Raw genomic sequence first — 14,344 nt, 5'->3', positions numbered from 1 at the left:
TGTGTGCCTTGTGTTTAGAAAATGCAGATTCACACCTCCCTCTAATTTGTTACTTCATTGGATCGTTCTGTGCGAACTGCATTGCTCAATCCTTAATCAGTAAATGTGCCTGTAGCTCACTGTCTAACTTCGACTAGGCGATATAGACAGCTTACTGATTCGCCTACCACACTATCTAATACCATCACCTAGAAAGATAAGGTATGAGATTATTAACACACTTGGTTACTTTACACATCGTTACGTTATCTTTGAGCTCTTCAGTCCGAAAACAGGTCTGAAGCAGCTCTCCACGTTAATCTGCCCTGTGCAAGCCTCTTCGTCTCTGCATAACTAGTGGAACAATCCACTGAACCTGCTTCCCTCCATTACCAAACTCACAATTTCGTAATGCCTCAGAACATGTCCTGTCCACAGATCTCTTGTTTTAGTTCATTTGTGTCATAATTTACTTATCTACCCAATTCAACTTAGTATCTTATTTTAGTTATTCCATCTACCTATCTAATCTTCACTAATCTTATGTAGCGCCACATTTCAGAATCTTCTATTCTCCTTCTTTCTGAACTGTTTATTCTCCATGTTTCACTTCCGCACAAAACTACACACCACATAAATACTTTCAGAAAAGAGTTCCTAACACTCATAACATGTTTATATTAGATTTATCAAATGTCTCTTTCCCAGAAACACATTTCTTGCTATAGCCAGTTTGCATTTTATATCCTCTCTACTTCACTCCTCATCAGTTATTTTGCTTCGCGTACAGCAACGCCTATCTACCGTTTTTACTCTTAATCTAATTCCTTCAGATTCGCCTGATATAATTCGCCAACATTCAGCTATCCTACTGTCGTTAATTTTTAACATTATTGCATTTATGTAGTTACTACGAAATAATGTTTTCATTTAAGCTGCCAAATTGTGTTCACGAGTAATGCAGCAGCACAGGAGGCAATACCCTAAAACCAATCTTAGGAAATAGATTGAAAAAAAGAGGCAAACCTACATATACAGAATTTAGGGCAAAAGTCATTTGACGTTATTGACTGGAAAACACTCTAACGAACTAACAGAGAACCAGATGCAGGTAACGAAAGGTTATATACACTCAGGTGCCAAAGAAACTGGTACAAGCATGTGAATTCAAATGCATAGATATGTAAAAGGGAGAATACGACGTTGCTGTCGGCAACGCCTATATGACAAAACAAGCGTCTGGCGCAGTTCTTCGATCGGTTACTGCTGCTACAATGACAGGTTATCAAAATCTATGTAAGTTTGAACATGATGTTATAATCGCCGCATGAGCATTGGGACACAGCATATCCGAGGTAGCGATGAAGTGAGGATTTTCCCATACGACCATTTCACTAGTGTACATTGAATATCAAGAATCCGGTGAAACATCAAATCGTAGACATCGCTGCGGTCAGAAAAAGATTCTGCAAGAACGGGAGCAATGGCGACTGAAGACAATCAATCAACGTGACAGAAATGCAACCCTTTCGCAAAATGCTTCAGATTTCAGTCCTGGGCCATCAGCAAGTGTCAGCGTGAGGACCATTCAACGAAACATCACCGATATGGGCTTTCGGAGCCGAAAGCCCATTCGTATACTCTTGATGACTGCGCGACACAAAGCTTTACGCCTCGCCTAGGCCCGTCTACACCGACATTGGTCTGTTATGACTGGAAACACGTTCCCTGGTTGGATGTATGGAGCAGATGGACGTGTACGGGTATGGAGACAACCTCATGAATCCATGGACGCTAGACGTCAGCAGGGGACTGTTCAAGTTGGCAGAGGCTCTGTAATGGTGTGGAGCGTGTGCAGTTGTAGTGATACGGGACCCCTGATACGTCTAGATATGACTCTGACAGGTGGCACGTACGTAAGCATCGTGTATGATAACCTGTATCCATTCGTGTCCATTGTGCATTCCAACGGATATGGGCAATTCCAGCAGGACAATGCGACACCTCACATGTCCACAATTACTACAGCATGGTTCCAGGGACACTCTTCTGAGTTTAAACACTTTCTTTGGCCACCAAACTCCACAGACATGAACACTGGGCGTATGTGGGATGCCTTTCAACGTGCTGTTCACAAGAGATCTCTAACCGCTCGTACTCTTACAGATTTATGGACCGTCCTGCAGTATTCATGGTGTCAGTCCCCTCCAGCACTACTTTAGACATTAGCCGAATCCATGCCACGTCGTGTTGCGGCTCTTCTGCGTGATCGCTGGTGCCCTACACGATATTAGGCATGTGTACCAGTTTCTTTGGCTCTTCAGAGTATAACCTGCACAGTAATCACACTGCAGTGGACAAGAGAAGGAGACAGTAGTTGAAAAGGACTGAGACAAGATTATAGCCTATCAACTGCGTACTTCAATTTTTAGACTGAGCAGGCAACCAAAGAAACCCTAGAGAAATTTGTAAAACGAATTAAAGTTCAGACGGAAAAAACAAAACCCAGCAGATGGCTCTGGCTCTGAGCACTATGGGACTCAACTGCTGTGGTCATAAGTCCCCTAGAACTTAGAACTACTTAAACCTAACTAACCTAAGGACAGCACACAACACCCAGCCATCACGAGGCAGAGAAAATCCCTGACCCCGCCGGGAATCGAACCCGGGAACCCGGGCGTGGGAAGCGAGAACGCTACCGCACGACCACGAGATGCGGGCCCAGCAGATGTGTCGATGAAACTGTAATTGTGTTAGAGACAACAAATAACTTATAAGAACTATTCATCGTAATGGAGAGTGTCTTACAAGACATGCTATAAGCTGAATAACAATAAATATTAAACAAGGGTCTGGAATGTAGTTGAATCGAATCACGCGACACTAAAAGTGGAAGATGAGTTTTTCTGTTTGAGTAACCAAAGAACTGCCGATATACGATGTAAAGGGCATGTAAAACCTAGATTTGCAATAGCAAAAAAGCGCTTCTGATGAATAAAAATTTGTTAGCTTCTAATATAAATTGAAGTGTTAGAAAGTCTTTCGTAAGCCTTGTTCGGAAGGGAGGCGTCAACGATAAACAGTTTGGATCAGAAGAGAACAGATGCTTCCGAAATGTCATGCTGGAGGAGAATGCCGAATATTAGGTTAGCCGATCGCATAACGAATGAAGGAGTAATGAATGGAACTGAGGAGAAAAGAAAAGTTGTGGCACATATTGACTGAAAGAAGTGGTAGGGTAATTTGGATACATCTTGAGACATAAAAAAATGGTTAATACGGAAACGAAGAGAAATGTGAGGGGATGTACAATTTGTTGAGAGGGAAACAGGGTACATGACAGTAAGCAGGTTCAAGCGGATCCAGGTTGCAGTAGGTATGGAGAAATTACGAAATTGTGCAGGATGTACTACCATGGAGGGTTTAGACAGAATTCGGACTGAAGACAGGAACAAGAAAATAAGTTGGTCGTACGTTAAATGCGTCACATGAGGAGACCTTTCAACGTCTTTTTTGACGGCCTTATAAAATACATACAGTTCGTTAAAATTTGCGGCAACAGTCAAAGAGCATATATGCTGTTCTCCTCTGAAGAATTGTCTTTTTTTTTAATTGGGCCAACCGACTGAAATTTTCGAGTCGTTTGCACAAATGGTGGTGTGTAACTCATCCGCTGGTATCAGCGACAGCGTGCTTCTGCAAGCCCCCCCCCCCCCCCCCCCCCCCCCTCCGCTGTTCAAAATGCACCTCATGCGTCATGTCGACGGGATCATTGGTCGCCGGCCAGATGCAGAGAAAAATACAGGTGAGTGAACGCCCTCCGAGGTGACACTTACGTGATGCATGTAACCTGTCACCGCTTACAGATGGCCGTACGTACGAAAAAATATATGCAGCTCAACCGTGCCGGGCGCACTGCTCCAGACACTTGGCACAATGGGCACTGGACCAGTAGCAGATTTCCGGAGCAACTGCCTACATCTGAAGTGCACCCTGAATACAACAGTGAGCGATGGATTTTCCCTTAGTTGAGTCCTTCCTCCAAAAGGCAATGAAAATCAATTTGCATGTAAAGACAGACTTTCGCAATCGATCTGTATTTGCTTCAAATTCTTCCGCAGCTCTTGACTTGCCTCATACACTATACTGGCTAAACCGAATCTCGCGCATGCAAATAGTGCAAAACTGTATCCAACACATTTCGTCCAGAGCATGTTCCCGTTAGAAAATGGTACTCAGAAAAGGCAATTTGGGAACACACTGTTCGCATTTACAACTATTTTCATTCAATGGTGTGCGGCTCTCTTGTTCAGTTAGGGCAGTGGACAGAGGTTTGTATAGAGCACTCTAATTCGATTCCATGCCTAGGTGCTTTTTTCTTCTTGTTTCTTAATTTTAGACTCTGTGATATTGTATCTGGCATCTTTATCAGTATGCAGAAAATACAGTACGTCTTCTACAAAAGACTTCCAGGATTTAAGGTTCACTACGTCAATGGGAGAAAACGGAATTACTTTATTGTCATGCTCACGAATGGGTGGGTGTGTTAAGCTGAAATCTGTATCAAATAATAAGTTCTCTGTTCCCTTGTTGGTGTAAAAAAATATTCATTACGCAATGCCACTCATGAAAACCCATGCATGAACTATCTACAGACTTCAAGTTTGTACAGAACCCGCAGAGCGCGAATTCTATCCGCACTTGTCCCGTTTTCTAATACTAATACAGAAATTTTAATACAATAGACCTTACTGTCTCATTTTTAAAGGTGTATTTTGCTTTTAAACGCTTACTCTTTCCTTTTTTTTCCAGCGCTGCATCCATCCATGCATTCCGCGGTATAACTGAAGAAAAGGTAAGCAATGTTGCCAATGGACTGGAGACCTTGGAGAGGAGTGTTGTGAGTGCTAGAGAAAAGAATAAACGACGAAATGCGAAATAAGTCTTCAAAAGTAGAGTCATAAAAACAATTGCAGTTTCATTTCTGTGTTATTTTAAATAATTACAAGTGTTTTGTAGAAGAGCAGCTGTAACTGATGTAGACCGATTAAGAAACCAGATACTACATTACGTAGTCTAAACTTAGAAGGCATAAACAAGCTACATCTAGACCCAGGATGGAACTCTCGCAGGGCAGTAATTAATGCAAATCTCTACCCACTGCCTTAAGTTCCTCGGCTAACTTCATCGCTGTAATCATCATTGAACATCTTCTTCTTCCGAATGTTTTCATTGGCACTGAACAGTGTTAGGTCTTGTTAAGTCAGACATTTTCTTGATAATAGAATTCTGTCCCCTTCATAATTATTAATTGATAGGTAGAAGAAATAATACAATGGTTTTAAGTAAAATCTACCTAGTCGATGAAACAAAAATATTCTTCCAGCTATAATTTTGTTTACAATGAGACGTAAAAAACTTTAATAATCAGTCTTTCTTTTGTTCAAGTATAGAACTTTTCCATATTATTTATTTTATTTTTACTACCTTCAAAACAACACTGATTTGATAAAATAAAAATTGAGCAATTCACGTTAACAATACTTGTCGTTCAAGCAATTACAATATTTCCAACATGTCTTTATTTTACTCCGTTTTCTCCCGACGATATAACGGGTCAAAACATTGTTAAAGGCATTTTTGTAGTCTTAGTTTGAAAGGAATGCGAGAAAAAATGTAATGAAACTTAAAAAAGCACGAAAATGAATACATTTTAACATTCTAAGTCAAATGTAGCAACAAATTATTAGCACAGAACCTAAAATTCTTGGAATACAATCTCTTTGCGGTCACCATCCAGAATTCGTCTGTGCCCACATTGAAAGTACAAACAAAAAAGTGAATTCCTTTGAGAGAGTTTCCTAACTCATTGCGTGAATCAAAATAACGCACAGTGCTATTTACATCTGTGTTATTTAGCGAATTGTTAGGCACGGTGTGGTGTTTGAAGAAGGCACAAATTTCATAAGGTAACTATTTTTTGGCTTCTTGTAGATCCATAATTTATACAGGAGCGATAATGGATTGTAGTATAACTGTTTATAATGCAATGGCCAAAAAGATTGCAACAGCAAGCAGGAGTTGTGCAACATAGATGGAAGTTGGTAGGTGTGTTTGTACGTCTGAAAAATGATTTCTATTCAAAATTCGCGCCAGTTACATGAGAGAGGATTCAGTAGCGCCATTATAACGATGCAAACCAGGTTCACTTTAAATACACACCGTAACGTTCGTGTGCGTTAATGACCTTTGAGATTGGGCGCAGTGAATTGATGTTAGTCAAGAATGCCTTTAATGCGGAAAGGCACTATTATCAACAGCGCACTGAGTTTGAATGAGGTCGTATAGCAGGTTACGAGAAGCTGAGTGTTTCTTCTGCGGCACTGCAGAAAGACTTGGCAGGAGTGTAGCCACTGTACATGATTGCGGGCAGCGGTGATCGCGAGAATGTAGGTCGCAAGAAGACCGGGCTCCGGATGGACACGTGGTGTTATCAAAAGGGAAGACCATCGTGTTGGGCGTATGGCTCTGGCGCATCGTACTGCGTCCGCAGCAGTACTAGGAGCAGCAGTTGCCACTCCAGTGACACGACGAACCGTTACAAACCGGCTACTCCAAGGACAGCTCCGAGCCAGGAGCCCCATAGCGTGCATTTCACTGACTCCAAACCACTGCCATTTGCGATTGCATTAATGCCAAGCAAGAGCTCAGTGGAGGGCAGGGTGGAGGTCTGTTGCATTCTCTGATGAAAGAAGGTTCTGCCTCGCGTGCCAATAATGGCAGTGTGTTGTAGAAGGACTGTGGAGGGCCTGCAACCAAACCATCTGCGTGCTAGAAACACTGGACCTACACCTGGAGTTAAGGTCTGGGGTGCGATTTCGTATAATTGTAGGAGCACTCTCGTGATTATCCCACGCACCGTAACTGCAAATTTGTACGTCAGGCCGCTGATTCCACCCGTTATGCTGCCATTCATGAACAGCTTTTGAATTTTCCAACAGGATAACGCTCGCCCACACACCGTTGTTGTAAGCAAACATGGTCTGCAGAATGCTGACATGTTGCCTTGGCCTGAGCTGTCACCAGATCTCTTTCCAGTCGAGCACATATGGGGCACCATTGAGTGACAACTCCAGCGCCATCCGCAATAAACAGCATTAACGTTCCTGTACTGATCGACGAAGTGCAACAGGCTTAGAATTCGAGCCCACAAACTGACATCCGGCATCTCTACAACACAATGCATGCACGTTTGTATGCTTGCATTCAACATTCTGGCGATTATTGACGTAATCATCATTTCACATTTGCAATGGCTCATCTCAAGCTTACATTAGCCTGTGACCTTGGAATGTTAATTACTTAAATGTTACCAAGACAAATGTACTCCCGAAATTTCATTACTACACACAAATTATTTTTTGGTTTTCCGACTATTTGTTCCGTCAGTGAACTTCCAGTTAAAACCCTTATCTTCATAAACTAATACACATCCTGTGACGAGCCGAAACCAACTATCTAACAGCGTGTTTGTCCACCTTTGGAACGTAGTACAGCAGCGCGTGGATTCAAGTCCTTGGTAGGTTTACGGAGGTATGTGACATCAGATGTCTAAGCACAGGTAATGCAATTCACATCAATTAATGGCCGGTAGTTTGTGGATGTCGATCCGGCTATACAGAGTAAGCAAGCTTTCGATCTCCAAATTCTGTGATGAGGAATGTACGACCACCACACTGCCACCTACTTAATGATCACCCATTTGTCTCTGCTCTGCTTATGCAACTCCCTTACCGTGTCACGTGCCCACATCGCCACCAGGCTGTATTCAGTCACGTGGTGGGAAGATCCCATAATCTTTTAGCTCATCAGTATACTTACTCTGTAAATTGTTATGCTTTAAGCAATGCGTATTATTTGCTAAAATTCATAATAATAGCAATCTCTTTCAAGGAATTTATTGCTTTTATTAATGATAGTTGTTGAAATGGAAGACGTTTCACTAAAACACGTTCCCAAAACAGACTAAAAAGAACAAATTAATTTCTCTTTGCCCCATATACATTCCTACCCATGTAGATAGTCTTAAAAATTTGTGGTGGTGAATTTTTAATAACTATGAAAAACATGGGGCGCATGCAACAGACGATAGTAAGAAGGAACACCATTCATGCATCGATTATGTAATGCATGTGTCCCATGTTTTCGTTTTAAATTCCGCAAGTACTGTCATAGCTACTAAAAATTCACAAGCATAAATTTTCAGGACTGTCCATATGGACTTAAAATGTGTATAGGGTTAGCAGAAATTATTTTATACCTTTTCATCCGTTTTAAAAACGTGTCAGCCGGCCGCTGTAGCCGAGCGGTTCTAGGCGCTTCAGTCCGGAGCCGCGCTGCCGCTACGGTCGCAGGTTCGAGTCCTGCCTCGAGCATAGATGTGTGTGATGTCGTTAGGTTTAAGTAGTTCTAAGTCTAGGGGACTGAGGACCTCAGATGTTGGGTCCCATAGTGCTCAGAGCCATTGAAAACGTGTCATTAAAAAAAAATATTTCAACAATTACTTTCTGCTTTTAAGTCTTGTGTGAGTTAAAGTTTTCAATCGATTTGTGTCTCGTGAAGGGAAGTTGGACAGGAGCAGAAACGATTAGTGAACATATAAATGCAGTAAACAGAAGTTTTACTTAACTTCCAGCTTTCTCCAAGCATTGTGAAGAAACTTTACAAAAGATCAAACAACAATAAAATACAGTTATTACAAGATGCAAACTAAAGAGCGTCGAGCACTGTGAGGTTCTCGCTACTAATGTATGAGAAAATTGTCGACGGCTGACTAGGACTGAAGACTGTCAGAGACTGCGGCTCAGACTGGGCCGTGTAGCAGTCGACGGCGATCCTGTAACACAGCGGCAGAGGGCGCTCGTAGTCGCAGCCGCTGAAGGTGCAGGTGCAGCTCAGCGAGCGCGCATCATTGGTTTCACGGGATCCCCTTGTGACCTCTGTCGGCACCTGTCGCCGACGCGCGTTTCCACAGTCAACTGTGAGATGCAGGTGGGAGAGGCAGCAATTTACGATTCCAAAATTTTACATTTTGATAACATTACATGTGGTAAATTTCAGGATTATTTCAGTTTCTCTTCACCTCATTGAATCATTATACTGCTTCCTTCAATGATTAGCTCACGAAAAGACGTCGGAGGTAAAAATTAGAGAGAACTGAGCTCACATGTTGACTTATCGTGAAACATTCACTAGTGGAATGGGAAAATCGGGAAACAGAAATGGTACACGAAGTATCCTCCGCCACAAGCCATTCTTACCCCGAAACACTTGCAAGTGGAGTGGGAAAAGGGGGCAATAGATGTGGTACACAAAGTGCACTCCGCCGCGCACCATACAAGAAAGAGAGTTAACATTTCTTTGTCATCCAGTTCTGAGCTATGTTGAAAGTTCGAAGTCTCTAGCTCTTACGGAAGTAAGTCTGATATAAATTACAAAATTTTTACCGAACAAAAGACAAGTGAGTGATCCAATGAAAAGTCTTATACTACAAGTGCCCGGAATTAGTTCGTCACTCAGCAGTTGAGTGTGCACTAACATGAAACTTCCTGGTAGTAAATCAGTGTGCTGGTCTGGGATTTGAACTACGGAACATTGGATTTCGCCCGGAAAGGCCACAGGCTCGACGACAACACACATACACACACACACACACACACACACACACACACACACACACACACACGCACACGCACACGCACAGACATACAGCAGCAGCACTATGTTCATACACTGACGGAAAAAAATCACAACACCAAGAAGCAGTTGTGCGACATAAACGAAAGTCGGCTTACGCCAGTTGAATAAGAGTAGCGCTAATACCGCCACTATGAGGTTGTAAATCGGGTTTGTCTTGAATACACGCTGTAATGGTTACCTTTGAGATTGTACGTGGTTAGACAAGAATGCCGTTAATGCGACAATGACGCCTTTATCAATACTCACTGAGTTTGAAAGAGGTCGTGTAATAGAGCTACAAGAAACTGGATGTTCCTTCTGCAATATTGCGGAAAGACTTGTCAGGAATGTAGACACTGTACGTGGTTGCTGGCAGCGGTGGTCACGAAAATGAACAGTCGGAAGAAGACCGGGCTCCAGACGGCCACGTGGCACTAGCGAGAGGGAAGACCATCGCGTTCGGTGTATGGCTCTTGCTCATTTTACTGCATCTGGAGCAGCAATTTGAGCAGCAGTTGGCGCCACTGTGACACAACAGAATGTTACAAATCGGTTACTTCAAGGACAGCTCCGAGCCAGACGTCCTATACCGTGCTCCACTGACCCCAAACGACAACCATTTGAGACTTCAGTGGTGTCAAGCGAGAGCATATTGGAGAGCAGGGTGGGCATCTGTTGTGTTTTCTGATGAAAGCTGATCCTGCTTCCGTGTCAGTGATGGCCGTATGTTGGTTAGAAAGGACCAACCTGTCTGTGTGCTAGAAAACTGGACCTACACCTGGTGTTTTCCGGGCGGGTAGGAACGCCTGGTCCCCGGCACGAACGCGCCCGGCGGATCTGTGTCGAGGTCCGGTGAACTGGCCAGTCTGTGGATGGCTTTTAGGCGGTTTTCCATCTGCCTCGGCAAATGCGGGCTGGTTCCCCTTATTCCGCCTCAGTTACTCTATGTCGGCGATTGCTGCGCCAACAAGTTCTCCACGTACGCGTACACGACCATTACTCTACCACGCAAACATAGGAGTTACACTCGTCTGGTGTGAGACGTTCCCTGGTGCGGGGGGGGGGGGGGGGGTTCCACCTGGGGCCGAACCACACAATAACCCTGGGTTCGGTGTGGGGCGGCGGAGGGGTGAAGTCAACTGCGGTAGTCGTCGTGGGGTTGCGGATCACTGCGGCTGCAGCGGGGACGGAGCCTCTCCGTCGTTTCTAGGTCCCCGGTTAACATACAATACAATACAATACACCTGGTGTTATGGTCTGGAGTGCGATTTCGTACGACAGGAGAAGCACTCTCGTGGTTATCCCACGCATCCTAACTGCAAATTTGTATTTCAGTCTCGTGATTAGACCTACTGTGCTGCCATTCACAAACAGAATTCCAGGGTGTGTTTCCCAATAGGATAACGCTCGCCCACATACCGCTGTTGTAACCCAGTATGCTCTACGGAGTGTTGACATGTTGCCTTGCCCTGCTCGATCGCCAGATCTGCTACCAGTCGTGCACGTATGGGGCATCATCGGACGTCTATTCCAGCGTCATTGACAATAAACAGCATTAACCGTACTTGTATTTACCGAGCCGATGCAAAATACATGGAACGCTCTCCAACAAATTGACATCCCACACATGTACAACACAGTGCATTCACGTTTGCATGCTTTCATTCAACATTCTCACGGCTACATCGGTTATTAACGTTCCAGTATTGCACATGTGCAATAGCTTATCTTGCGCTTACATTAACGCGTGCTCTTGTAGTGTTCATCACTTAAATATATTACCCAGACAAATGTATTCCCGAAATTTTGTTACTCTACGTTAACTGATTTTTGATTCGCGATTTTTTTCTTTAAGTGCATTACTGCTTACTCAGGATCGTAAAATACTCAGATTAAGCATGTAACTGAAAACTCCCTGAATATAAACGCACTACATTAGCCTGAAATTTATATGTGAGCTTCCATATTTAACAGACATACACAGAAGAATTTTTGTAACATAGTTTAGTTCCATTTATTTGTCCAGTGTTCACCAATGAATTCAAGTTTAATAGCGTGGAGCCAAGTGGATTCAAAATATAAAATGTAATTATACCTGTTGTGAACCTGACAAGTAGTGTTCTAGTAACACGTTATAATTATTTTTTTAATTTGAATTTGAATTTATGGTAAGGTTCTATGCCACCAAACGTCTGAGCTCATCGGTCCCTAGACTTACACACTACTTAATCTAACTTAAACTTACTTATTCTAAGGAGCCCGCATCTCGTGGTCGTGCGGTAGCGTTCTCGCTTCCCACGCCCGGGTTCCCGGGTTCGCTTCCCGGCGGGGTCAGGGATTTTCTCTGCCTCGTGATGGCTGGGTGTTGTGTGCTTTCCTTAGGTTAGTTAGATTTAAGTAGTTCTAAGTTCTAGGGGACTGATGACCATAGATGTTAAGTCCCATAGTGCTCAGAGCCATTTTACTTACTCTAAGGACACCACACACCCATGCCGGAGGGAGGACTGGAACCTCCGACGGGAAATATAATGATACCGCTATACAATATCGCTAAAGTAAGCAGCATAGATCACGTACATGGCCGAGAGAAATCAAATCGAATCATGAACTTCTTAAGCAATACTGCTTGCGGAAATCGGATTTGAATTTTACATGTTGAATAGGCATGTCGAGTAAAGAGGGCTTTTAGTCAAGGTCGCTTTGCAGTTGTCTTGAAAGTGATCTCAGAACTAGTGAACTGCTGAAATACATCGAAGTAGCATGGTGGGTACTATCTCGGAGCATGAATAGTATTCATGAATTCTTGGAGTACTGTTTTTAACTCTAACAGTCTAATAATATTAGGCAACGGCCATGGCGCAGTGGATACATCGGTTCTCGTCAAATCAACGAAGTTAAGCGCTTTCGGGCGTGGCCGGCACTTGGGTGGGTGACCATCCGGGCCGCCATGCACTGTTGCCATTCTTTCGGGTTGCACTCAGCCTTGTGATGCCAATTGAGGAAATAGTCGACTGCGTAGTAGCGGCTCCGGTCAGAGAAAACCATCATAACGACTGGGAGACCGGTGCGATGACCACACGCCCCTCCTTCCTTTATCCTCAGTTGATGACGACGTGGCGGTCGAATGGTCCCGATGGGCCACTTGTTGCCTGAAGACGGAGTGTAATAATATTATCATTCGTTTTGACATACAAGGTGGTTATTATGAAACATTCGCTACCTGTGTGGGCTCCCAATTAAAACGAGTTACCATAGGACAACAATGAAACTTCGTGGAAAAGTTGTGAAGGGCGTGCGGAAGAGAAATAACGAATAAACCACTGAAAGAAATACATTTTAATTTCCACGTGAAAAAATAATATTTGTTAGGTGCGTATCATGTTTATGTTCCGTTTTACAAAGGTTGCTAGGGACTCGCTTCCCTCTCCCGGGTTCCCGGGTTCGATTCCCGGCGGGGTCAGGGATTTTCTCTGCCTTGTGATGACTGGCTGTTGTGTGCTGTCCTTAGGTTAGTTTCGTTTAAGCAGTTCTAAGTTCTAGGGGACTGATGACCATAGATGTTAAATCCCATAGTGCTCAGAGCCATTTGAACCATTTGCTAGAGACTCATGACCTTAGCAATTAAGTCCCGTAAGATTTCACACACAAAGGTTGCGCAGTGTAACGGTCATCTTCATCCACGACAGGCTGTAAGTGCACTAGAGATACCATTTCACAACTCTTCGCAGCACTGTTCGAACGGTGGACCGTGGAATGTTCAGCTGTCATGACACACCTCCTGCAATGCCTGAAGCATTCTCGGCCACGGCAAGTTCTTGAACAATTTGTGGCGATTGGGCATCAGCCTCACCCGGAAGCAGTCCCCAAATCGCCAGTTAATTCGAAGTTCCGAATCATGTTGTTATCCCCTGATGCGGAAAGAGGACTTCTCCGTATCGCTTTAAGGCTTCGATATTCACAAAACAGCAGCACCAGTACTATTGTTGTTTTGATAAAGTTGCTTTACGAGTAAAGCCCTGCTCTCCTTGTCCACATCCATGTTGGCTGTCCACATCCATGTTGGCTGTCTGCAACCGTAATTCCCACAGATTTTTGTATTCAACCCCTACGTCGCCGTACCAGTACCGTCGCCTAACGGCCAGTCGCGACACTAACATTATTAAGAACACAGATTATGCGGTGCACAGTCTGCACATCATTACTATAAAGGAATAATTTCTCGTCTACACTGGCTTAAACACCGAAAGTTTATTTATAATCACCGACGAATCATGTGTAGCCTGCGTCTGATGCTTGTTGTCCTGTGAGGCAAGTGTCGTTAGAGACGGACGTAGAGCCGGCCGGTGTGACCGAGCGGTTCTAGGCGCTTCAGTCCGGAACAGCGCTGCTGCTGCGGTCGCAGGTTCGAGTCCTACCTCGGGCATGGATGTGTGTGATGTCCTTAGGTTAGTTAGGTTTAAGTAGTTCTAAGTTCTAGGGGACTGATGACCTCAGATGTTAAGTCCGGTAGTGCTTAGAGCCATCTGAACCACGGACGTACAGTGTGAAGTTGTCTCTTGTCCTGGTAGTGACAACTTTTAAAATGATACAAGCGGACATCGAGATCGAACAGTACTTTTCGATCTAG

General features: G+C 43.8%; 1 long non-coding RNA gene across 1 annotated transcript in view; it reads left to right on the top strand.

Annotated features, from left to right (window-relative positions):
• Window positions 1-14,344, top strand: part of LOC124589793 — a 153,132-nt gene that overhangs the window by 73,889 nt on the left and 64,899 nt on the right. Inside the window, exon 2 of the long non-coding RNA XR_006976269.1 lies at window positions 4,792-4,834. This is a non-coding gene — a long non-coding RNA (uncharacterized LOC124589793). The remainder of the gene's footprint in view (window positions 1-4,791; window positions 4,835-14,344) is intronic.

This window comes from Schistocerca americana, chromosome 2, assembly GCF_021461395.2.
Source record: "Schistocerca americana isolate TAMUIC-IGC-003095 chromosome 2, iqSchAmer2.1, whole genome shotgun sequence".
NCBI classification, from domain to species: domain Eukaryota; kingdom Metazoa; phylum Arthropoda; class Insecta; order Orthoptera; family Acrididae; genus Schistocerca; species Schistocerca americana.
Note: the sequence above shows the minus strand (reverse complement) of the source record. Positions and strands in the feature narration are given on the sequence as shown.